At 37.3% G+C, this 24,418-nt stretch overlaps 1 protein-coding gene and 2 pseudogenes across 3 annotated transcripts in view; all 3 read left to right on the forward strand.

Moving 5' to 3' along the window:
- LOC146452367 (uncharacterized) overlaps positions 1 to 24,418 on the forward strand; it is a 176,731-nt pseudogene that overhangs the window by 144,806 nt on the left and 7,507 nt on the right. The gene's annotated exons all lie outside the window — the stretch shown is intronic.
- Positions 1 to 24,418, forward strand: part of LOC146452369 (uncharacterized) — a 160,228-nt gene that overhangs the window by 128,303 nt on the left and 7,507 nt on the right. Inside the window, exon 2 of one of the 2 annotated variants that reach the window (XM_085097978.1) lies at positions 14,634 to 14,672. The exons of the other annotated variant lie outside the window; for it this stretch is intronic. The gene's annotated coding sequence lies outside the window, so the exon portion shown is untranslated. Of the gene's footprint in view, positions 1 to 14,633; positions 14,673 to 24,418 lie in introns of those variants that run through there. 2 annotated transcript variants of the gene reach the window in all.
- LOC146452383 (uncharacterized) lies at positions 12,183 to 14,363 on the forward strand (annotated as a pseudogene).

The raw sequence follows: 24,418 nt of genomic DNA on the forward strand, positions 1-24,418 counted from the left end.
AATGGTTAAAAACAGGTTGTAAGTCAACATTAGCCCTAAAACCTTTTATTCCAGCAACAAAATAATTATTGATAAAACAGCTATCAAGCGGTCTTTTAAGATGCAGATCAAAATCAGAATCACCAGATATAGACAAGGCCCAGTAATATTGTTCTTCTGTAACACCTAATGAACTCAAAAGTTTTTCTTCCGTTGTCTTAGGATTATACTGTGGTTTATTTGGGTTCAAGATTTTATTTATTTCCTCTTTTACTAAGCAAAGAATTTCATTTCTTCTTGTTAAAATGTCTCTTTTCAACTCTTCATCTAACTTTTCAGAAAGTGGTTCTGCTACTACTGTTCTCTTTGTGAAAAATTGTCCAAAATTAAATCTGCATGGAACATTAGTATATTTTCTACAACTCTTTGAGTGATTGTGCTTCTGATAAGTTTGAACTAAGGTAAATAATTGAGAATCTTTTTGTTTATCTGGCAAATATGCTTGAACATGATTGTCTATATATTTTATGTAATCTTCTTTTGTTTCATTTGTTAACTTTGGGCAATCACTTGTCCATATTAGTGCATGTAAATGAGGTGATCCTCTCATTTGAAATTCAATACGTAAAGCATAATAAACTATTTTACCAATAGGATTTCCTTTGCTGAATAACACTTCAGTGAAAAATGTCTCTACTCTGTACTGAAAATGCTTAGCAACAACAACAGGATTAGAATTAAGCATAGAGCACCTCTCATTGTAAGACAATCCTTCAATTTCTTCATCAGTTAAATTAAGTCCTTGTATCTTCCCAATAATTTGAAACAGCTCAGGCCATCGAAGGTCAGCACAAGACAATGTCATGAACCATGTTGGAATTCCAAGTTGTTTTACCATCGCTATAACTTCATACATAAATTTTTGCCAGTATGGCGGTGTACCTGGAATTTGTCTTAAAAACAAGTAAGCCTGGTCTTGAAAAATAAGATTTTGAAAATTTCGCACATTAGATCTTAAATGAGATGCAGTCAGAGACTGTCCATGAACTTTTGTCAGAGCAATAGCAATACTATCTGAAACTTTTTTTTGTTCTATGATGAACTGCGCAAAAAACAAATATTCAGGATTCATTGCAAACTTACCACTATAATGTAAGAGACGGGCATTGAAGTATTTTGTAGGTGACAGATTAACCGCTCTCTCTACAGTATAGCCAAATCTGCCCTTTGGGAATAATACTGGAAATGCTAATTCTTCACAATGTTTATCAGTCATGAATGAAACTGGATGTTTATTTTCACCTGGTGCAATATTAAAAATTTCATTTCCATGGGACTTTAATCTGGTATTTTTGTCCACACTTACAGGATAATCTGGTAGCACTGACTGTAAACAGGTTTCAGAAGTTGCTGCTCTAAATTCATTCAAAGGATCATCTCTTTCCTCCTCACTTTGATCATTTGTTGCTTTCTGTTCACAAGATACCTGAATAATCGGAGACCTTTCACCATCGGCACTGTCTGAATCAGCTCGTAACTGCATTTCTCTCAGATTTATGTCAATGTTTTCAATATTAACTGTTATACCACTATATAAAGGATTGTTCATTCTGAGCCAATTTAGCGCATTGAGTATAACTGCAGGTCGTACAGCTTGAAAGTAAACATGGCCTCTCAAATCAAGCTTTCTTTTAAGTTTTAACATAATTATTCCCGAGCTTCCAGGAGGTCTAGGCAAGACATTACAGGTATGATCACATTCTACAGGCATATTACAGATAGCTCCTTTAATTTTCCTTTGTTGACCTTTGGGCATAATTACTATTTTTTCAAAGACAATGCACTGAGATATAAGAATCTGCTCAAGTTTTTCTAGACATTCTAGTTCTAGGGGGATTTCATCAACCATTAATTTGTTATAAACAGCTTGACATGGAACTTGTTCTTTTAACAATTTAGAGTGACATGTTTTACAGATATATTCTTTCTTATCAAAAGACATTTTTCCTGTGAAAAGATGCTGTTTGACATATTTACTTTTCTTTAATTCTATTACTGTTTTCCTATAAAGAATTCTATTACACACAGAACATATGTAATAAGGACCTTCTCTTACTGCTTTTTGAAAAGATGCAATACAGAAGTCCAAGTCATTGCCTGAGATAGCTTTTCTTTCTTCTGTGTTCCTAGCCACTCTCCTGATCTTTTCGAGCCATTTTTCTTTTTCTTCGTTTTTCGTGTTGTGATAAGTTTCTCTTGTTTTAGCTAAGAGTTGTTCTTTCTCATGAGCACCCATAGATTTATATTTCTCTGCACGGTGAGTTAGCATATTTTGTTTCTCATTGGGATCCATAGATTTATATTTCTCTGCACGGTGAGTTAGCATATTTTGTTTCTCAATGGGATCCATAGATTTATATTTCTCTACACGGTGAGTTAGCATATTTTGTTTCTCATTGGGATCCATAGATTTATATTTCTCTGCACGGTGAGTTAGCATATTTTGTTTCTCATTGGGATCCATAGATTTATATTTCTCTGCACAACGAGCGAGACGATTTTGTTTTTCATTGGGATCCATAGATCTATATTTTCCTGCACAAGCCGTGAGAAGATTTTGTCTTTCATTGACATCCATAGATTTATATTTTTCAGCACGAGCAACAAGAAGATTCTTCTTTTCATTTCTATCCATAGATTTATATTTTTCGGTGCGTGCAATCAGAACTTTTTGCTTTTTCTCATTGTAACACTCACGGTACTTATCTAAGCAGATTTTTTTCCTTGCAGGCTCGAATTGAGAATAAGACTTTCTCCTTTTAATTGCATTTTCTATTTTACACTTAGCAGATTTGTGGCATTTCATAATCTTTTGTTTTTCACCTTTATTTAACTCACAGGTGCACAATACACTCTGAAAAAAATACTGTATTTCATTAGACTTTACAGTATTTGTCACACTTTGATAGACCCTTTCGACTAAATAATTTTTATCACTTACTCTGTGTACATTAAGTCCTTGAATTTTATTCAAAGAAATTAAGTAAAATGTTGTATTTCTGCTGGTTTTGTGAAAAACGCAACTTAAACATAGGCTGGGAAACTGAAGTAAAAATCCTGAACTCTTAGTTACATTCTGCAACATCAACCTCTCAAGGGCTAATTTACTAAAAACTGAATTACATACAAGAATTCCTTTATTACTCGTAACAAATTTTACATTAATATTGGCACCGCATATATTAACATTCTGTGGTAGTTCACTGGAACTTGTCTGATTTTTAATAGTCTCAGTAAAGAAAGCACTTCCATATTCAACAAGAGCATCTAATGTATCAGACTTCCAATAACTGCAAGGTTTAACAACAGAAAAACAAATTGCATACAGAGCTATAGCAGAACTCTTCGTTATAGTTTCATTATTTGTAGTTTTAATAATAGGTACATCTTTCGGTAAAGTACCAACAAGAACATTATTACAATTTTGCTGCACAGTTTTGCACGCTACTGCATTTTTTTGTATACCATTATTATCTCTTATTGAAGAATTATTATCTCTTATTGAAGACCTTTCATATATAGCAAAAAACCAACCGTTAGAATGGATACTCAAGAGGTGCTGAAACGAAGTGTAAATTCTAACTGAAACACACATATCATCTACATATATCCAACGAGCATCATCTCTTATAGCAACTGTAAAATGAGAACTTATACATCGAACCATGCCTTTAAGTACATAATTTTGACCAAGTACATCCATAGTCAAAGGAAAAAATATTTGATTAATATAATTGGATGACAGTTCCACAGTTAAAAATCGTGGAAGCGTAATAAAATGTTGTAGCATTGGAAGATCCCCAGAATGCTCTTGACACAAATCACAATAGAGTGCACTGCCATTTGGTAATATAGCCTCAGAAACATAATTCTCTAAGCCATTATGAAGCAAGTTCGGAGAATTTATGTAAAGTACAAATATAGCTGTGTTTTTTATAATTGCATTGTTACACGATGAACAAACTGACTGATTACTTTGTTGTATAAGAAAAAGGGATTTTAATTCCTCCGTCATCATACCAACTGTATCCAACGTAAATATGTCACTAAATACAGCATCTGCAGACATTGCGGCAAATGAGTTACAATGTTGTCTTAGATAAACCCAAACAGGTTCTCGAACTACTGTCATTTCTGTTTGTACATCATGGTTTTCTAACTGTAGACATGCGTCAAATAAAGTTTGAAAAAACTCATTACGTTCGATATCTTTCAGAGAATCTTTAAAAATAGCAACGCTAAGTTCAAGAAAACAATCTACCGCACATGAAAACTTGCCTGAATGAGTAAGGCAATAATTCATGAAATGTCTTCTAGCATTTGTTCCCTGTTGTGACAGTTCACTGATGGAAGAGGTCTTGGAATTTGTCGCTTTACTGATGAATATATTTCCATTAATAATATGTGCTTCTTTGTTTGAAATAACGCAAGGATCGAAGAGTCCACGTAAAGCAAGGACACGAGGATAAGGATTGGTCTCTATATCGCTAGATTCCTTTGTAGTGACATGTGTCATTTCATGATTAACATTTTTATAAGTCCTTTCTTTTTTCGATGCAAGATATTTGCTTGTGCAGTTTTCCATAGCTTTCCTAGTGCTACAAAGTACTGTTTTTCGTAATGAAGCTACTTTCATAATTTGATAAAGAAAAGACGATTTTGGGACAGTTTTTAAAACATACTTTCTAACCAATTTTCTGTTTCTCCTTTTTAAACCCTTCTTCAGAGCTCTTAATGGGATTCTACTGGGTTCTCGATAATGATGTCGTCTTCTTTTAGTATCCCTTTTAATATTATTAATAAACAATGCAAAAAGTGACCTACAAGTACCGTTTTTCACTTTTTTATTCATGTCAAGCATCGTTAAATACTCTGTAACTATTTTTGTCCGACTCTTCTTCACAGTTCTTTATTGTGTAATTCACTGTCTCTTTTGTTTCAATATCGCACTCTCTGTTTTATGTCACACTCTTTGTTTTCCAAGGTTTGCAAGGTTTGTATAGCTTTGAATATCTGTTATTTTCTGTGTAACAATTGTGTATAATGTGTAACAATTGTAACAACCAAGTGGCTGCTACTTATTGTTGTAACAACCAGGTGGCTGCTACGATGGGTGTAGCAACCGAGTAGTTGCTACGATGGGTGTTCTGTTGTAACAACCAAGTGGCTGCTACGATGGGTGTTGTAACAACCGAGCGGCTGCTACAATGGGTGTTCTGTTGTAACAACCGAGTGGCTGCTACGATGGATGTTCTTTGTTGGGTTTTCTGTTTTGATAATCAGCCGACTGCTACGCTTTGTGGTCGCTACGTTTTCTGCCACTGAGTGCTCTTGTAACAAACAGTCCAGCACTATGTAGGTGCTACGTTTTGTAGGCCTTCCTTGCTAACAATCAGTTGGTTTCACTCTCAGGAAGAAATTCAACGTCAACAACTTACACCTGCAAAACAAAACCAAAAAAAAGACAATCTGTTAAAATTGAAAGAAAAAATAACTGCTGAAAACTAATCAGAATTATTTTACTAAAATAAAACAAAATACAGTATATGAGCAACTCAGAAAGCTAGCATGAGATTGTTTTTCTGACCTTCCATTATGTTACGTGACATCATACTGGAGTTGCTTATGATTAGGTAATTACCGATACGCCACAGAGACCTGACTTCCGGCTACTTCGACTTGTCCAAGTGTACCATTTAAGCATTGCGAAAAACATTTCTACCAGTGCCATTGAGATTATTGAAGCTTCTGGAGAGGGGATCATTTAATTTCAGGCCTCATCAAAGGGGGATTATTAGAGAAAGGCGCCAGTAATCGACAATAGGGACCTATTATATTTATCGCTTAACCTCCACCCTGTGAGGTCGAGGGATTATAGAGCGTTTTTCTTTCTTTTCCCTGCAGGGATTTGACGTCCTTGCCAACACTGTTTTGGCTTATTTGGCGCCAGTCTGTAAAAAGGAAACACGCAAGTACGCACAAAAAATCGACTCCAATTAGGTGACATGAGCCCAGTTTATATAAAAAAGTGTTAAATTAGTTGTATTTATTATCAATGGGACAATGATTACAGTCGAACCTCCCGTAAGCGACTACCCATAATGTCAAGGATATGAGGTCACTTACGGGAGGTTGTCGCTTGCCAGAGGTCAGACCACGGGGGGGAGGGGGGTGGGGGTCTAAATTTCGGGTAATTTACATATGGAAATTGCGGACACCCTTTTGCCAGTGCTTATTGAAATCCAAAGTAAAAACTTTTCTTTAGACTGCCTGATTTAAGAGCAAACAGTAAACGGCAATGTTACATTTCAAGCGTAACACATCAACAACTTTGGCGTTTGTTTGTTTGTTACATAGTCTAGTTGACGTTCTTTATCGCCACAATTTTTCTGTTGGATAATACATAGCCTGCGAGCAAGCTCTCTTGGGGGTGGAGAGCTTGCTCGCAGGCTAGATGATACAAGGTTAAGAGAGTCATCATTGGTCGTGCATGTACATGAATGCTATTTACAAGATGAGAGAGTTTCTTTCCTATAAGGGATTCAGATTAAAGTTTATTTCAGTGTGCACTATAGTGCATTATATGTTATCATTTGTTTCAATGTCGGGAGACACTTCCGGTAGCTCCGGCTGTGAGACTTTTTAAAACACTTTTTATTAAAATACGGTATCCGCTGTAATGATGTGGGCCGATATGTTACAGTCAATTTTCGCCCGTGATAGAAACAGCAGATTGTGTGTCAAGTGGTCGCTTACGGGAGGTTAAAAACCATTGAAAATTATAAACAATCATCTCTAAAAGTGGTCGCTTACGAGAGGTGGTCGCTTACGAGAGGTGGTCGCCTACGAGAGGTTCCATCTATAGTGATTTGACTTGAAAACGTTTGGTATTTTGGAAAAGTGGTTGCTCGTGAGGGGTGGTCGCAAAGGGAGGTTCGACTGTATTTCAAATGAGAGTAAAACTTCGCTGTTATTATCCTTTGTTCGATATGGCGAGAAAAGACTCTACCGAAGATTTCTAAATTACATGTACTTCACATAAGCCGTAAATACACGAGGTAACTTTCCCTACAACGCGATGTAATTAAAAATACAGAACATGACGTAATAGTTTTGCCCAACAGGCTCTCTTGTTTTTCCTTAGAGGGCCTATAGGGATTTCTAGTGATGTTACGGTAAATGAGTTCCCCGTTACGACATAATAGAAAACGTTGCATCACGCAGGCAGTCACATTTCCGTGTGTAGGGCATTGTTATAATTAGAGCGGCTGCACATGAGGGTCAAATCATGAAAATTCAAATACAGAGGTTGAGTATTACTGAGTTAACTGACGCTGCAATCGAGCAGCTTAAACTCTTAACGGGTTCTTGTTTCATATATTACATTAGCCTGTGACAAGACAGGAAGAGGTAGCTCATCCTCTCTGGCCTGTGAACAGGGTCCCAAGTCGGGTGCAGCGCGAAAAGAAAAATGATGAACGTTGTTGAAGCTTCCTTTCATCAGAAACAACAATTCATTATTGAGTCTTTGGTATGCTACCAAATGCAGTCTTAACACCAAAGTATAAGGATGACAGTTTCCCCAATCGTCGCTTTAAAGATAAATTAAAAACCATCAAATCAGAAGTATGTATAAAAAAAAATCAACGCTTTTTCAATTAATTCCAGTTAAGATAAATTACAAACCACAACCTTGCCGTGAAACACACGAGTGAACGTAAACTCTGAATATATAAACCGAGATCTGCAGGACACTTTTCGCCTATTTGTCATTTCGTACAAAATACCGCTACTGATTACAAGCTATATCAACCAAACAGGGTCTAGGTAAAAGCAGTTACCTCAAGCAGTAATTGGTGTCCTCCTCGAAAAAGATCTCTAAATACGACTAATGAAAACGTTTCGAACTCAACGCCAATCGCAAAGTACAATTGTTACCATCTAACTAAACGCTTAACTTGCTATTCGCCGTCTTTATCAACGTAGATTGCACCATTTCAACGTAACCTTGTATCCAGATTGATTGCACCATTTCAGCGTAAACTTGTACCCAGATTGATTGCACAATCACAAAGTAACATTGTACCCAGATTGTTTGCACCATCACAACGTAACCTTACACCGAGATTGTTTTCATAGCATGGCAATAACATAATTGATTTTTCGCTCAAAACACCGTACATCATCCCTCCAGAGTGCACATAAGCTTGCAAAGATTAGATAGCATTTCATATTGACTAAGCTTGTTAAGGGATCATTTATTAAGGGAAATTATAACTTTTCAAAGGCTAATTTTCAATCAATTTCAAAAGTTGCTAATGATATCGTAATCGTATTAAACGTCACAGCAATCTCAGAGATAGCGGAAATTCTCGTGAAGCAATCTAAGCTGAAAGAAAAAAGAATCACTCAGGCTAAAGATAACGGATATCATCCAAATTCATAAAATCCTATCAGCGTTTTCCATGTGTGCATGCAATAGTAGTATGAGTCACAAAGATAGCGTTATGTTGTTTCACCCACCAACATTTTCGTCAGATACCCCTCCTACCGGTCTGTTTGACGAAATTCTCATCTTTTGTTATTGTATGAAATCACAGCTAACGTAGCTAGAGGCGAACGTCATATACTTACTGTTGGTAGCTTTCTTGAGGAACAAATGACCGCAGAAAACAAAGGAATTAGTTAGTATGAAGTATCTGTTTGTGCGACGTCAGGCGACAATTGAACAATGAAAGTAATTTGTTCCTTTAGGATATTTATTCTCTGACGTATGCGTCTGTTTTCACAAAAATAATCAAAAGGTCAAAAATGCGCAATGACCCGCACATTTCTCCTACCGCTATTTGTTGTGAAAATGTTACTCAAGCCTCAAGGCTGTTAAAATCAGATGTTTGAAAAAGAGAACTTAATACGGTCGGTACACGAGCAATATTTTATGCGTTTATGGGTAAACTGACAAGGCCCATCGTATTAAAGCTTGAATAACACATTGCGTGATGACCCGGGGAGTGATGACGTTAGCCTGTTTTATTTTTTAATTTTAGAAATGGAAGTGTTGATAATCACGCGAGCGACGATGAGTGACATGACAGATCGTTGACTTGCAAAACAATGTTTGTAATACCTCAGGAAACATTCCAACACACCGTAGTATTGCCAAAATGGCCATTCTGCTGCTGTAGCGTCCCATTTTTGTTGTACATGGACGTATTCAATAAGAAACTTACTGTATTTGCCAATGAATAGGTCATTAAAGGGGGAAAAAGTGCTGTAACGTAAAAAACATGAGATGATCAAATGCCCCGGGGTAAATGGGTATTAAAAAGTCTAATGCTCGACTACCGGAATGGACAGTGTGGGAAAATACCCAGTTATTTCAATTCCCGGGGAAAGGGGTATCAGTCTCCCATCGTGTATCTAAAACTGTCAAACAAAGCACGATTTTTTTTCGCCAGGAACTATCCAATTTCCACCGTTTTAAATGTCGAGTGCTTCTTTGAAGTCATTCTTTTGATTTACCGCTTCAAAATAGTTGCTTCGCAGATTGATAAAACTATCCTTGCTAATGGAATAGTTTGAGTAACGATGATCGCGTTCCATTACGATAACGTAAGCGTATCAATGATCTCTTCTCAAGTCCCATCGTGCTCTAGAACTGTCAAACAAAGCACGATTCCTTCGCCAGGAACTCTCCAATTCCCACCGTTTTAGATATCGACTGCTTCTTAGAACTAACTCTTTCGACTTACCGCTTCAAAATGGTTAATCTTCCGTTTGAAACGGAACACTTGAGTCCACAACATGTTAACAATATGCATGGCGCCACAAATTTAATCCTAGATTAACGAATAAATCAAATGATGCTTTGACGCCACACAGGTAGGGGTGAGTACGTCCCCTCCCTCGCGATATACGCGACAAAAATAGATTTTGATTGGCCTGATTTTGTTGAAGACAATCAGAAGAATACATCCCGACTAGTTTAATAAATAAATTAATGTGCAGATTTGTTGAAACGAGTACCGACATTTACGCGAGATACTGGGGCTAATTCATTTATTCCAACTGTGTGCTTCGCCGATTGATAAAACTATCCTTGCTAATGGATATTTTGAGTCACGAAGATGGCGTTATCTTGTTTCCCTTGTGTTACGCTACAAAGGGTCCCACAGGAAATTTTGGAAATTCCATTACGATAACGTAAGCTTCTCAATGACCTCTTTTTAGTCTCCCATCGATCCATCGTGGATCGGGACTGTCAAACAAAGCACGATTCCTTAGCCAGGAACTCTCCAATTTCCACCGTTTTAAATGTCGAGTGCTTCTTAGAAGTTATTCTTTCGATTTACCGCTTCAAAATGGTGAAATTTCCGTTTGAAAACGGCACACTTGAGTCCACAACATGTTAACAATATGGCGCCACAATTTAATGCAGTCAGTAATAAAGAAATCAAATGATGCGTTGACGTCACACAGGTAGGGGTGAGCGGGTCCCCTCCCTAGCGATATAAGCGACAAGAATGGATTTTGATTGGCCTGCTTTTGTTGAAGACAATCAGAAGAATACATCCCGGGTAGGAGAGGGGAGGGTTTAATGAATAAATTAATGTACAGGTTTGCTATTACGAGGAAGAAAAAAAAAAACAAGATGCCTGCTACACTGGCATTACGCGTGATGCTGGGGCTGATTCATTTATTCCAACTGTATGCTTCGCCGATTGATAAAACTATCCTTGCTAATGGAATAGTTTGAGTCACGACGATCGTGTTACGTTGTTTTCCGTGTGTTACGCGACTCAGACTATCAGCGGAAATTTGTCAAATTCCATTACGATAACGTAAGCTTCTCAATGACCTCTTTTCTGTCTCGCGTCGTGGCCTAAGACTGTCAAACAAAGCACGATTCCTTCGCAAAGAACTCACCAATTTCCACCGTTTTACGTGTCGGGTGCTTCTTAGAAGTTATTCTTTCGATTTACCGCTTCAAAATGGTGAAATTTCCGTTTGAAAACGGCACACTTGAGTCCAGAACATGTTAAAACAATATGGCGCGACTTAATCCGTCTTTGATAAATATATCAAATGATGCATTGACGTCACACAGGTAGGGGTGAGGGGTCCCCTCCCTCGCGATATAAGCGACAAGAATGGATTTTGATTGGCCTGCTGTTGTTGAAGACAATCAGAACAATACATCCCGAGTAGGAGAGGGGAGAGTTTAATGAATAAATTAATGTACCGATTTGTGACTACGAGGAAGAAAAAAAAAACAAGATGCCTGCTACACTGGCATTACGCGTGATGCTGGGGCTGATTCATTTATTCCAACTGTATGCTTCACCGATTGATAAATCTATCCTTGCTAATGGAATAGTTTGAGTCACGACGATCGCGTTACGTTGTTTCCCATGTATTACGTGACCCAGACTTTCACTGGAAATTTTTGAAATTCCATTACGGTAACATAAGCTTCTCAATGACCTCTTTTCAGTCTCGCGTCGTGGTCTAAGACTGTCAAACAAAGCACAATTCCTTCGCCAGGAACTCACCAATTTCCACCGTTTTAAATGTCGGGTGCTTCTTAGAAGTTATTCTTTTGATTCACCGCTTCAAAATGGTGAAATTTCCGTTTGAAAACGGCACACTAGAGTCCAGAACATGTTATAAACAATATGGCGCCACAATTTAATGCAATTTTAATGAAGAAATCAAATGATGCGTTGACGTCACACAGGTAAGGGTGAGTGGGTCCCCTCCCTCGCGATATAAGCGACAAAAAAGGATTTTGATTGGCCTTCTTTTGTTGAAGACAATCAGGACAATACATCCTGAGTAGGAGAGGGGATAGTTTAATGAATAACTTAATGTACACATTTGTAGCTACGAGGAAGAAAAAAAAAAAACGGAAAAAAAAAAAAAGAAATCGACCCGTTTTTAGACACGGTATGCCCCTTCAGGGCATCCCGCGTAAAAAGAAAAAAAAGAAATCGACCCGTTTTTAGACACGGTATGCCCCTTCAGGGCATCCCGCGTAAAAAGAAAAAAAAGAAATCGACCCGTTTTTAGACACGGTATGCCCCTTCAGGGCATCCCGCGTAATAAAAAGCCACAATTACAAGGCTTTGAATTGTTCATTTTAAATTGCATAAAAAACATGAGTTCGATTATCACAACAGTTTTTAAAGCCACCATTGGCTTGCTTGTGAATAAAGTAAGGGATAAAGCGGCAGAAAAGTGGAAGGATGGTGACGTAACAGATCAGAAATTCCGTGGCTTGATCGTGCGTGAAATCGATGAAATCAAGTCGCAGATGAAGGGCTTAACAAGAAAAGATTTGTTAGCAACCATTAGCTTCTTTAAAGAAGGAATCGAGTTGCTGTATGAAGTGTTTGATAAGGCGAGGTCCAGAAGGGAGCACGGTAGGATAAAGGAAGAAGGAGCAGCTGGAACAGCTAGTGCTGAAGCACTTTCGCTAGCTAAAGGAATGAGAAGACTGGAGCTTACTAACCTGGATGAGTCAGCTACGATCGAGGGCGCTTGCCTATGCAAAAAACAGATTCAAAGATGCCCGCAGAAAAGCGACAGAAGCATTCGCTAATGAAGCATTGGAATTGTCTGATCGCGTACTGGCCATGCAATATCGAGTAATGGCGACAATACTGGAGACAGTAGACAATCCCGAGGTCGCATTAGCAGCGTGTAAAGTGTGTATTGAAGAGCTACACAGTCTGTCAGCTGTTAAGGAATGTTTTACTATCGAGCTCAAAGGAGGCTTCTGGGCTCGGTTTAGTAAAGATGAACGGGGGGCAATCATTTCCGCTACTTGTCATGTGAATCGCACCATCTACGATGTTATGCTGATGGTCAGTTTTGGCAACAAACAGCTGTCCGCAAACAACTGGCCCTGTGTTGATACCGGGCAAGAGAAAGTGGATCCGCTCTGTGATGGAAGAGTTGCTAAAGTGTTGCAGAAACAAGGTAGGGACCACTGCTGTGAAGCATGGTCGTTTGGCCAGGAGGGTGAAAAGGAGCACAAACTGAAGTGGGCTCAGGGTATCGCTACAAACACAGATGGACAGTTTGTTATAACAGACTATTCGGATCAAAGTGTGAAAGTTTTTAACAGCAGCGGAAAGTTTGTTCTTCAATTTTACCCTGAAAGTAATGACACTGAGACGGACTTAGCTGTTTTTGATGTCGCCACTGATGTGAATAGCAACATCTATGTACTGGTCAGGCTTGGGGAGCCTGGGGCTGAGCGGGAAGTTCAGGTATTCGGTCATACCGCTGACCTACTACACAAGTTTCCTTTGAGGGGAGAGGACTGGGACAGACTGGCAGTCACCAATAACGGAGTGCTGGTACTGACAGCAGATGAGACTGTGAATGTGTACGAGCATGAGGGGAGATATGTACGTAGCTTTGGAGAAGGGATACTGAACAATGCAAATGATATCACTGCTAGTCCTGATGGTCAGGTCATGATACTGGACAATGATGATTCCTGCGTGTTCATATTTACGGAAGATGGTGAGCAGCAGTGTAAATTCAACATTAACAAGAAAGAAGATGAGTACAGGCGCATTGCATGTCATCCATCTGGTGAATTTGTTGTCGTTGCTGGATGGGAACGAGGGACAGATCTCCTGTGTGTGGCAACATACACTAAAGATGGCAAGTGCGTGAGGAGAATAAAACTAAATGAGCGAGTGCTGGATAAGAGTATCCCTGTTATCAAAGGGATTACAGTGAGCATGGTGGGTCACATTGCTGTGGCTTTTGTAGATTTTTCCCGTAATAGCAAGGTAATTGTTCTCTAGAGCCAGTGATACTGCAACACAAATCAACAATATTAAGTGAAAAATAACACGAAAGAAGTTTCATGACAACAAACAACCCATTTTTCTTCGCGACGATTCAGGATTATCAAGTGACTGTGAAGACATCCATTACTGCTGAGCTATCGACTGTAACAGTGACTACGTTCACTGATGTTTACTTTTGTTGTTGTTATTTTCTTAGAGCTTGTAATCTTTAATTTAATATAATCTGCGATGAAGAAAACTTACAAAAATATACTAGTTAATACACAGGCTGACCACCCTCTGTTTGTGTGGTATACATGTAATGACTGTTTGCAACTTGAGACTTTATATTCACGCGACATGATTGGTTGAAATTTTTACTGAGTAGAGATATTTAAAGTCGCCTTTTACCTTTATGTTGAAATAAACTTTCAAGGAAATGTTGATTGAGTCATGCGTGGTGTTTTTTGCCATTCCGAGCCGTAGAAACCTTTCGCTGGCGAGTTTACTGTTCAACAGTGTTGCCGGCTGAAGGCCTTTGGCTGGCAACACTGTTGATCAGTGAACGCACCAGAGAAGGGTTTCTACGGCTCGGAATGGCAAAAAACATAAAGGTAAAAGGCGACTTTAAATATCTCTACTCAGTAAAAATTTCAACCGATCGTGTCGCATGAATATAAAGTCTCAAGTTGCAAACAGTCATTGACCACACAAACAGAGGGTGGTTCACCTGTGGTTAAAAGCATAAAGATTTTAGGTTTTAATATTGAGGGTGTATTGTTTGAGGACAATTCTGGAATAACAGAATAGACAGAATTTTATTTCTGCGAAGAATGCAATTCTGCCAATTCCTGTGAATTTCTTGAATTCTTATTACAGAATAGTCCCAAAAGAATGCCCCTGGTGAAAATCTTTGGAGGATCTCCAAAGATCTTCAAGGATCCTCCAAGATCTGCAAAGATCTGCGAAGGTCTTCTAAAGATCCTTGAAGACAAGGATCTTTTAAAGTTCCTCTCAGATCCTAGAGGATTTCTTGAGGATCCTATAAAGATCTCTTGAAGATCCTGATGAGGATCCTTTCAAAGATCTTCTAAAAGATCCTGCAGGATCCTCAGAGATTTCATTAGGATCCTACAGGATCTTGAAAAAGATCCTTTAAATGATCCTTTCAAAGATCTTTGTCAGGATCCTTAAGGATCCTCAAGGATATGATGAGGATCTTACAAGGGTCTTGTAAAGAACTGTCCAAGGATCCTCCAAAGATCTTTATTAGGATCCTTAAGGATCCTCAAGGGTCTTACAAGGTTCTTAAAAAGATCTTAGAAGGATCCTATAAAAGATCTTTGTCAGGATCCTTAAGGATCCTCAAGGATATGATGAAGATCTTACAAGGTTCTTGGTAAGAACTGTTCAAGGATCTTCCAAAGATCTTTGTCAGGATCCTTAAGGATCCTCAAGGGTCTTACAAGGTTCTTAAAAAGATCTTAGAAGGATCCTACAAAAGATCTTTGTCAGGATCCTTAAGGATCCTCAAGGATATGATGAGGATCTTACAAGGTTCTTGGTAAGAACTGTTCAAGGATCTTCCAAAGATCTTTGTCAGGATCCTTTAGGATCCTCAAGGGACTTATGAGGTTCTTAAAAAGATCTTTAGAGGATCCTATAAAAGATCTTTGTCAGGATCCTTAAGGATCCTCAAAGATCTGATGAGGATCTTACAAGGTTCTTGTTAAAAACTGTTCAAGGATCTTTCAAAGATCTTTTTCAGGATCCTCAAGGGTCTTAAGAGGTTCTTTAAAAGATCTTTAGAGGATCCTATAAAAGATTTTTGTCAGGATCCTTAAGGATCCTCAAGGATCTGATGAGGATCTTACAATGATCTTCAAAGGATCCTATCAGGGATCCTTGAAAAATCTTTGTCAGGATCCTTAGGAATCTTCGAAGGTTTGATGAGGATCTTACAAGGATCTTTAAGGGATCCTATTTTATCTCTTTCAAAGAACTTTCCCAAAATCCTTAACAGTCATCATGGATCTGATGAGAATCTTAGAAGGATTTAAAGAAGATCCTTTCAAGGAGACAAAGAGGATCTTAGAAACATTTTTGAGGATCCTTTCAATGATTTTTGTCAGGATCCTTAAGGCTATAATTATTATAATGATCTTACAAGGATCTTTAGAGAAACTTGTAATGAGAATCTTATCAGTTTGTTAGCGAGAACTTTGCAAATCATGGTCTTGTGATTAACCAAAATATAGAATAATAAACAATTCACTAAAAAATAATTGGGGTTGCTTTGGAACCAAACAGGCTAATTGTACCAATTTTGCAGTCGTGGATGAAATCACCTTTCAATCATGCATAAACCATACACCGTCACATGGCAATGCAGTTATAAACCTCACCTCAAAGGCAACAGAACTAAATATTTTTTTCTTGCAAAGAAAGTGATCAGCCACATAAAATCTCAACAAAACAAGATTTCCTGGGTCTACAAATATTTTCACAAAATGTGAAGACAAGCAATGACTGAAAATCTCTTTCTTCGACTTTGACAACACAAGAAGCTAAAGGACGAAACTTTACAACATTAGATTGTGATCAGTCGATTCAAAATTAATTTTTGTGATTTTTGGAGCTGCAATGGGCGAATACTGTGAAATTTTCAGGTAACAACTGATGTTAGCCATATCCATGCATGAGTTATATTTTATTCCTATTTTACCTGATAGGAAAAAAATAGAGAATCTATTTTATTTGTGTTTTATTTTTAATTTTAAGCCTATTTTAAAGCAAGATAGAACAAGGTGTTCTATTTTATTACTATTTTCTCATAACAAACTGAAAAAGAGCCTGTAAAACAGCCTGTAATCCTATATCACTATTGCTCAATAACATAGTAACACACTGTTTTATTTATATTTTTTCTACAAATAGGATAGGCAATGGCCAGTTAGATTGTCTGTATCACATGTTGTATGTACATATTTTGTATACACCAAGGGAAACTTCATCTTCCTAATCTAAGGTGAAGTTACTATTTGTATTCATCATTGTTGACGTATACACTGTCAATGTTGAGCCATATAAAAAAGACAAATGCATGATGTATACTTATTGCATGTACACTTTTTTGCTCAATCTAACAATTACATATACCAGGTACTTCTTTACAATAAACTTATAAACTTTAAGCTTATGTATGCAATAATAACAAATGGTTTAGAAGAAAGAGCAAGGATGTACTTATTTTCTATACCACAAGATTGAGCTGTATTTTTGTTATTTTAATTGGGCAAATAAACACATAAAACCAAGATGAGCAACTGATATTAGTATTCGTAACTGGCCTGCTTTCCAGGAAAAGCTTTAATAAAAAAAAAATGAAGCTTATATTAAACTTGACTTACATGTAGTACATGTCACTGAAATGCATTTGTGAAAACAATATTACATTCAGACCTTCTTCGATGGATCTCGACTCCATTTGATGCCAAAAAGAACAACAATGCTTTCAATCATAATTCCTACAACTTTCATGCACAGTGCTAGCTTTTAAAATGAGCAAGAAAACGTGGGGTCACAGCAACACTGGCAGCCATCTTGGATTTCATTCAGACTGAGTAGACTGGGCACGAACAACGCCATTTTGGTCAGCAGATATGCCACTGCAGGCTCGCGGAAAAGACCGTTTCATTTTCGATTAGGCGGAATGTCGGCGGAATATTCAAGAAAACAGGAGACATTTCCCGTGGATTTTTACCTCTGTGAAGCTTCAAAATGTTGGGTTCAAGCAAAAAAATGTGGATAACTACTTTTAGCAAGAGGTAAGCTTTGAAATCAATAATTTTGATGAAAAAGACTGCATGAAAATGTGTGATTTTATAGATCGTCTATATATGGGAATTTCGAATGCATGTGCTTCTTGAATCTTATTTGAGCTTAACTGCAAATTCGAGATTGTTAAGGTAAACATTCCCTATTTATTTTTGTTATACATGTAAAGCCTTTGCAAACGTTTTTACAGAGTAATTTGTAGCCAGGTTGTTATCATGTCTTGGTATAAACTGAAGACATAGTGATCTTAAGCTTGGTTTGATTGACGTTGCATGAAGATCTGGATTTCATGATCAACTTCATGGAGTGTATAAGCTTATATTTTCTGTAGCACCATGAGTTAAAGGTCGGATACCCTTGTTTTGCTCAGAAATCAACAAGATTGTTACAGATGAGAAGCTCACTGAAACATGTGTCTAAAAGCGTATACTTGGCACTGCCCAGATCACTGTCACAGTGATCACTGAGTGACCACTGGTCACTCAGAAGAACTGACTTAAATGCACTTTTTTCTGTTGTACTGCAGATTTTCAGCTCAATAATGTTGTCAAGGCTGATACTCAATCGTGCAGCTTCAGAGTCAACTGAAGTCAGCAAATCCTGCTCAATAAGCTAAGTCACTTATGACCGTTGGACTCTATTTTAACTGATTTGATTTTGTTGCAAATCGTGACTTCTGCTACTCCCACTGAGAAACAATAATTATTACCAAATAAACTTTTGTAACTTGCATAATGGAGTATTGGTCATTACTTGATATCATATACATGTACATGAAGTTGAAAACAGCAAGGGTACAATCAATCTTTTTTTTTTTTTTACGAAATATCCAATCATTTTTCTTTTTTATTTAGCACTTCCCCTGAACCTTTACATAATTCAAGACAAAGCCATTTTCTGAATGTTTCTTTCCTGAGAAGTTTACTGTGAAATTGTTTTTCGCTGTTACTTGTTTGTAGCTCTGGCTGTGGAATACGGTCTGTGAATGACAAATTTATATTGTGTGTAATGCATGTAATTAACCATCCAGATATAGTTAGGTGCAGGAATATATGAAGTATTGACCATGAAATCATTTGCAGTGGCAAATGCTACAACTAATTAAAACACATGCACTATGATAATTCTAGGCTTAGAACAAGGATTTAAACCGTCACCTATTTTCAACCTACATGTATTTTATAGCTATTTTATTTCTGGATCTATAAACCAGCAGAGTGCTATTTTAACCCTATTTTAACCTCCATGACATACATTTAATGCCCTATTTTAAAACTGTTTTAAAGGTATTTTTGTACCATTTTTCCCTTTTTTCCCCATTAAATTATCCCTGTTTTATGTTTATTTTAAGCCTATTTAAGCCAGGCTAAATAGGTTCTTATATATTTAGGTATTAAAATGCCCAATTTCAGCCTGTAGGTTCTTAAATCACTATGTTCTTATACGTGGGTTTTTACCGTATTTTCAATTTTGTCAAAATTCATATTCATTAGAGTGAATGATTTCTTTTAATTTTCAATGTAACATAAATGTATAACTGTTACAAATTTATTGAAGGGTATTATTTTGATAGCTGACATTGTACTAGGCACTGTAGGCAACATTTCCTTTTAACTTGTCATCCAACCATGTAAAAGTGTTGTTGTGGATGTTACCACCCTGTTGCAAGTTGTGATAACATTGTACATTGAAGTAGACATTAGTTCAACTTTGTACAGCATGTTTCTGCAGCTTGCAACACCAGTTGCAATACATGTAGGTATAACAATGTCTTTCAACTTTCAAGTCATAACAGTGTTGTGCTAGAGCTTGAAAGAAAAATAATTAAATAATGCTGTCTGTATTTCTCATCCTTTAATCGTAGTAATTTTTTTCATGTCTTTCTGCATGTAAGTGGCCTCATTTTCATGACAACAAAGGGCTCACACAAAAGGAAGAAATAAGAAGAAAAAGAACAAGTTTGCTTTATGAGACATTTTTACCCTTTTTTTTTAGATTTTTACATTTTGCGTTAACTGTTGTGTTTCATGGTAAGGGATTGATGATTTTAAACCATGAGATTTTTACAAGTGTAAAACTTCAAAGATCTATTTGTAAAAAGATGAGAATAATCTGAGAAATAAAATACATTTGGCATAAAATTTACTGCTTGTTAAATAGGATACTTATTTTGTGCATGAAAATTAAGAGTATTGTGAGAGATGCACAAAAGGATCTTTCTACCATTTTTCGGAAAATCCCTGAGTAGTTACGATCCTTGAGAATTTGTGCAGAAACCTTGAGAAGATACTTCACGTCCCTTCCTTGCAAAAATCCTTAAACATCCTTCAGGATCTTTGCAAATTTTTTACTATCCTTGCAAGAACCTGAAGGATCTTTAATAGCAGAACCCTTAATAACGATCCATCAGGTCCCAGCAAGGCTCCTACAAGGACCATGAAGAATCCTGCAAAGCCCCTGTCAAGATCCATAAGGTCCCTGCAAAGAACCTTTAAGATCCTTCAGGATCTTTTTAGGTTTTTTCATGATCCTAAGAGAACCTGAACCTGAAGGATCTTAGCAGGACCCTGTAAGGATCCATCAGGTCCCTTTAAAGATCCTACAGTACAAGGACCATGAAGAATCCTGCTAATGCCCTGTTAAGATCCTTCAGTTCCCAGAAAGATCCTTCAGGTCCCTGCAAAGATCCATTAAGATCCTTAAGGATCTTTAAAGATCTACGTAAGGATCTTTAATGGATCTTTTTGAGGATCTTTAAGGATCTTGATTTGATATCCTCAAAGATCTTGCAGGATCTTGTAAGAACCTTGAAGTCCCTGCAAAGATCCTTCAGGTCCCTGCAAAGATCCGTTAAGATCCTTCAGGATCTTTGCAGATTTTTATAAAGATCCTTACAAGAACCTTAAGGATCTTGGCAGGGCCCTGTGAGGATCCTTAAGGTTCCTGCTACAGGATCCTGCAAGATCTTGCAGGATCTTGTAAGAACCTTGAAGTCCCTGCAAAGATCCTTCAGGTCCCTGCAAAGATCCGTTAAGATCCTTCAGGATCTTTGCAGATTTTTATAAAGATCCTCACAAGAACCTTAAGGATCTTGGCAGGGTCCTGTGAGGATCCTTAAGGTTCCTTCTACAGGATCCTGCAAGATCTTGCAGGATCTTGTAAGAACCTTGAAGTCCCTGCAAAGATCCTTCAGGTCCCTGCAAAGATCCTTGAGGATCCTGCAGGATCTTTGCAGATTAAGCAAGATCCTTGCTGGATCTTGCAGGATCTAAACAGGATCCTGAAGGATCTTTGCAGGGCCCTGTGAGGATCCTAAAGGTTCCTGCTAAGTTCCTACCGGATCCTGTTAAGATCCAGCGAGGATCTTGCATAATCTGCAAAGATCTTGCAGGATCCTCAAGGATCTTTGCAGGGACCTGAAGGATCTTTGCAGGGACTTCAAGGTTCTTACAAGATCCTGCAAGATCTTTGAGGACATGAATCAAGATCCTTAAAGATCCTCAAAAAGATCCACAAAAGATCCTCATGTGGATCTTTAAAGATCTTTAAAGATCCTCAAGGATCTTAAAAAGATTTTCACCAGGGGCTCCCGAGTCATCTTGCAAATCAGTGTAATCCAGTAATTAATCCTATTAGAAGGTTTCATTACAACCTTTTTATTTTACCTTTGCCTGGCCTTTAAATTGTTGAAGACGTTAAATTATAAAAGGGTTTTTATAAAAAAAAGGTTAGTTATTTTGCTGCTATGCAGGAATGTTGCTGTTATTTTAAATTTATTGAGGAGCCCTGAAAAATAACGAACGAAGGAGCAGAACTTTTACTTAGCCGTTAATGTTTTCATACCTGTTATAGTTGGCAAAGGATGCCGGAAATTTCTCATCTTTTTAAGCCCCTTTTCTTTAAATTATCTCCTGACAAATGATTATATTTTTGACAAACTATTTTCGTGGCAACTGATAAATCCTGGCTAAGTAATTTAAAGTGTTGTTAAAATTATAATTGATTTTCATCTGCTTACAAGTATGAGTAGTGAATAAGTTTCTCAGGACTAGATTGACAGTTCCACATGCAACTATTATCCTGGCCAATAAGGCATTAGCGACACTTGACTGTTTTGGAAATTTTTCCCATTTTACTTTGCTTCAACAATATCAACATCTTTCCCACAAGTCGCTCATTAACAAAATCTCTCCCTCCCTCTCTGTTGAATGTTAAGGATTTACACTTGTTGATTTGTCCATGCTCATCGCCATTGTAATGGAGGGAGAATGTGTAGGAGTAAAATCATGTCTGCATATTGGCCCAACCGAGGCTTCTGCTCCAAACAATTTTGCCACGATTGAATAATGAAAATATACCTACATTGTGGAACAATTGAATCAGATCCGTGGGTGTTAACTGATTTGTTTTTAAAATACATGTCCAGTGCATGCAGTTGATATATAATTTATATATTGTGGACTCTTATTTTCTTATTTTTATTCCCCACAAGAAACTGTACTTACTTAACAGTTATCACTAGTGACCGGTGCTTGCAACACAGTTTGTAGCAAGAGATTAGAATCATATTTTTATTTAAGTAATGTGGGTTTTTTAAGAGTGTGAAAGAACTGTGAGACCTTGTGATCTCATTTCTGTTGAAACAACTGAATCAGTCTTAAATTAATGTAATTCAACCACCGGTCAGAAATATTAACTTTTATTGAAGTGTATTTACTAGTTTATAATCTTGAGTGATCACTGTGTATATGAACACTGTTATTGGCCTTATCTAACAGCAGTAGAAAGAGGTCATGTCAGCATTAAAGGGAGTTTGGGAAAACTGTAAAGTGTTTGTTTGATTGACATAAACATTCAAGTTCTCCCAAACCTACTGTGGTCAGGTTATTTAGCAACTCACACAACTTTGTAAATGGAAGTGTATTCCTTATTTCAATAAACTTATATTGATTATTAGTTCTAAGTAATACAGTGTCAGTCACTTAGCTTAAAAATTCCCATTTTAATACCTGATCTTATTTTCAAACACATAAATACGAATTCATTTTCCAAATAGAAATAGTAACTTTCTTCACGATTAACTTCATAGACAATTATGATTTTTTTTTAATATTTGTTTTTTGTGTTGTTCCTTCACCCCCACCCTCTACCCCCCCCCCCCCCTCCCACGTCCTCCTCTGACGACCTGCCATGTGGTAGGGTGTTAAAGATTCCTCGCTATCTGCACCGAAATAGGATTAAGGATTTCTGGAACAGTCTTATTCCAGCGGCTACAATTGCGTTCAATAACATCTGAACTGTCACACTTCAACATTTCATCCACAGACTCTAAAGTTAGAACCACTTGAGTGAAGTAGAATTTGACCTTCCAGTTAATACGGACACATCGCACACTTCTCTATATTTCTGTTTTCTCTAATATTAATCCACTTAATACGGACACACATTTTTTTAAATTAGAGAACTCAGGGAACTCTTGAAGTGAAACAGATGCAATGTCATAATTAACGGATAATTTTCACAAAAAAACTGTATTGTCTGTTGTAAGTTAATTCTCGGAAAGGTCAACATGGTTTCTAGGAATCGGCAATGTCTGGCAATGTTCAGATGACGAGGATTACGACCCGGTCACGCTGTCTATTTGAGAAAACTTTAATGATTTTTGGTCCAATTTTAATATAATAACCGCTAAAATCATCTTTTACCTTTGCCGAGTGAATGAAGGGAAAGCAATAATTTAACTTTTGTTCAGGTGGATAGGAAATAGGGATCAAGCATTGCGTGTTTATGATGTTCGGAAGTATTAAGAAAAATAGTTTTTCTTAGAAAAGCGGAAGCTGCTGAAGCTTTTGTCATTGTGTTACGTCATCTGAGGGCATCAGGGGAATCCCCGAATTAAAAGTCTTCCATGTTTTACTCGTAAAAGAGTAAGTATAATAAACACGGCTAAAACTCTAATGAGACATTAATGAGCGCAAAGTTCATGCCATTCTGATAAAGGAACAAAACCGATTTATCGTAACGGTCCTCTGTTAATGATCAGTGTCTATTAATCAAGCTAAAGTTTATTGAGCTAAATTTAATTCCCTTCTGACTGCTGGCCGAATGAAAAATGATCACTAGAAACCCACAGAATGTTGAATTTTAAAAATAATGAAATATAAATTCTGAAAAATATCGCATGCAACAATCTTGGACAGAATAAAATAAGAAATTAACCCCCCTACCTCCCCCCAAAGTCACTGATGAATTAGCTCGCAAAGCAAACGCGCCATTTTTCCATCATTGAAATGGGAAGGGGGTTGTCTTCATTTTTCTTTTGATCTGTCTACGATTGTAGCAAGGGTCACTCAGATATAACTTAAGTGCGAGATGGAACTGTAGAGAAATTATAAAGCGTACATATACCTTAATTTAAAAATCAGCTTATGCATGAACTCATTTCTTTTTTTTTTGGGGGGGGGGGAGGGGGGGAAATAACGAGAGGGTGCCAGGTGAGTTCTATTATGCTGAAGACCCACAGTAACCCTAATACAAACATCAGTTCCCTCCGGGGACAAAATCTTTTCAACTGTAAATGCTTGTCAGACGAAAAGGCTGCAGAACCGAACTACCTTATAAAATCAGTAAATATGTAGAGCAAAACTCTTTTGGAATTCCCCGGGTTATGCCTCTGCCATTGATTGCATCGAAGACGGTTCCTATTAACTAACGTTCCAGCTCATGGCTTTGTG

Source organism: Pavona decussata, unplaced genomic scaffold (assembly GCF_977016875.1).
Source record: "Pavona decussata unplaced genomic scaffold, jaPavDecu1.1 SCAFFOLD_371, whole genome shotgun sequence".
Lineage (NCBI taxonomy): Eukaryota > Metazoa > Cnidaria > Anthozoa > Scleractinia > Agariciidae > Pavona > Pavona decussata.